Genomic DNA, 3,078 nt, shown 5'->3' with positions numbered 1-3,078 from the left:
GTTTCTTCTCATTTTGAGTCATGCCCCATCAGCAAATGAAGGTCCCAAAAGCTTTGCTCCATCCACATCATTAAAGTTGACTCTACTTTGAGAGGCAGCTTTTCCCTAGTCATGTTTTGAGTATCTTCCAACCTGAGTGACTCATCTATCCCACTATGTCTGACAGTGTTTCAGTGCTATTCATAAAGTTTTCAGAGAGTAATTCCTTAGAAGTGGACCACCTCTTCCTTCTTCTAAGTCTGTAGTCTTCAAGCTCACTGAAACCTATCCATCCTGGGTGACCCTTGTGGAATTTGCAACACCAGTGGCATAACTTTTAGCATCATAGCAATACAAAAGCCACCACAGTAGGACAATCTGGCAGACATGTTGACTCCTAGCCTAGTGACCTTTTTTAGGCAGTGTATCTTTTTTTTTTTTTTTTTGGTGGAATGTATGAGTAAGTAGTTAGGTTTAAGGTTAGGACTATGGCTAGGTCTAGGCTAGGCCTAGGACATGGTTTCGTATTAGGATTATGTTTAGGACTAGGATTACAAGTAGGGGTAGGAGTTGGACTTTGGTTGGAAGTAAGACTTAGTCTAGTTTTAGAGTTAGGTTTATTTTTATTTCTTTTTTTTCCTTGAAATCTACTTGATTTCCTCTTCATTTCGTGTAACTACATTACTCCCTGTTTTTACTTTGTGTGTATGTGTTATTTTGTTGTTGCAAACTTATATCTCTGGTCCTTTATTTTCAGTCTTATAGATTTGTTTTACGTTGAACATTTCTATATCTGGATTGAGTTCTGGCTGATACTATCATATAGGTTAATGTTAAGTTGCTGTCAGTTGTTGGTTTTCTGCCCAAAGAACTCCCTTAGTAATTTTTTGTAAGGTTGGTATGGTTTTTACAAATTCTTTTTATCAGAATGTGTTCTAATTTCACCATCATATTGACGAACAGGAGTGCAGTGGCTCCACACGGTAAGACTGGACTTCAAATCACAAGGTCCATGGTTCGAGCCCACCAGCAGCTCTAAGGGAGAAAGATGAGATTTTCTGCTTCCTTGAAGATTAAAGCCTCAAAAGCCCTATACAGGATCCGTAAAAATCAGAAGACTTGAAGACACTTAACAACATTTGATTAAGAATCTTGTTGGGTATCTGATTCTTGGTTGGTAGTTTTTTCTTTCAGAGTTTTATATATGTCATCCCATTGTCTTCTTGCCTGTCTGGTTTTCACTAAGAAATTAGACTTTAGTCTCATTAGTTCTCCTTTGTAGGTAACTTTCCATTTTTCCTGAGCTGCTTTCAAGATTCTTGTCTAGTTTTCAGTTTTGAAAAGTTTAATTATAATATGTCTTGATTTTTCTTTGGGGTTTATTGTGTTGGGAGTTTGCTCAATTTCCTTAATGCATATTTTTTTGTGTTTCATGATGTTAGAAAAGTTTTCAACAACTCAGAATTTTCTCTGTTTCTTTTTTTTTCTCTTTCTGTTCTGGAAATCCAATCATACGTTAAGTTATTCCTCTTTTTAGTATCCCACATAAATCTTAGTTTTTCTTTAGATATTTTTGTTCTTTTTTCCTCTAGCAGATAAATATTGAAAGATCCTTTTTCAGGCTCAGTAATTTGGCCTTCCAATGATTCAATTCTACTTCTTTTTCCTTTCCATGTATTATCTATTTCTGAAGTCTTAGTATTAATTTTATGACTTTATAATTGCCCCTTTTATATGGTTTCCTTTTTTTTTGTTTACTTTAAGTTTGTTCTTGTAGTGTTTTCCTGAATTCTTTTAAAGTTTTGTCTATGTTTTCCTTGACTTTGTAGTTTTCTTGACAATTCTTTCAGTCCTTTGAACGTACCTAATTATCATTCTTTTATATTCCTTATCAAGTATTTCCCAAACTATTTCTGGTATTATATTTTCTGACTGTGTATTTTGGTCACTTGTTTGAGGTAGTCTGTCTTGGTTCTTTGTGTAAATTGAAATTGTTTGTTGTATCTGAGACACTGTGGTGTTGTATACTTAACTGCCCTCACCACCTGTCTCCTGGTGGTTGTGGTAAAGACTGGAAGTGTGCACCTAGTTCTCTGTTCACTGCTTGTGTAGTATAATTAGGGTGGGTTCACACACCTCCATACACAAGGTTGGTATGCCTAGCACCTGACCCCAAGCAGAGCAGAGGCTGAGTAGGAGGGGGTGCCATTGGCCACCAGACAGACAAGGACAGGCATTGGCCATGCCCCACCACCCACCCACCCCCACTACCAGCAGAGCATAAGGGAACAAGGGAGAACTGTAACCACTCACCACTAACTTCCAGCACCACTGCCCACTAAAGCTCAAGAAGGCTGCACTGCCCCAGGCCGGCCAGCCAACAGCCCACCTGCTTTTCTTCTCTCTCCCTGCTCCTATTCAGCATCCTCTCCCAGTCAGCACCCACTCCACCTCTCTGTCCTAGCCTCTGAAGCTCAGGGTCCAGGATCACCATTTGCTTCAGTTTTACTTGATTCCCCCATGTCCTTGCAGCAGAGGGTCTGCTCTGTGCATCTGCCTACTCTGACATTTTTGCCCAGAAAGAGAAAAGACTGTAAAACTTTTGGGGAGCAGACAGCCTCATCTTTTTCCTGAGGAGTAGGTGGTAGATTTGAACTGCCAACCTTGCAGTTAGCAACTTCATGCCTAACCATAGTGCCACTGAGACTCCTTAAATATGAACCAGAAAAAAATTTAAAACTGATTGCCATTAAGTTGATTCTGACTCATAGGGACGCCATATAGATTTTCTCAGGCCGTAAATGTTTGTAGAAGCAGAAAGCCTCATCTTTCTTCCACAGAGTAGCTGGGGGGTTCGAACCACTAACCTTGTGGTTTGCAGTCCAGTGCTTATAACACAGAGCCACCAGTTAAGAGTTTTCCTTACACATCTACCACCTTTGGGCATAATTTTAGATGAAGCTAAGTAAAGGAGTTCTGGTGTGGCACTGCAGGATAAGCACTGGACTGCTAACTCAAGGTTCAAAACTACCAACTGTTCTTCGGAAACCCTAAACAGAGTAAGAACAAGTCAATGGCACTCAAAACAAGAAGCAAAGG

The sequence above is a fragment of the Chrysochloris asiatica genome, unplaced genomic scaffold (assembly GCF_000296735.1).
Source record: "Chrysochloris asiatica unplaced genomic scaffold, ChrAsi1.0 scaffold00197, whole genome shotgun sequence".
Taxonomy (NCBI): domain Eukaryota; kingdom Metazoa; phylum Chordata; class Mammalia; order Afrosoricida; family Chrysochloridae; genus Chrysochloris; species Chrysochloris asiatica.
The sequence above is the reverse complement of the archived record's forward strand: the minus strand, read 5'-3'. Positions refer to the sequence as shown.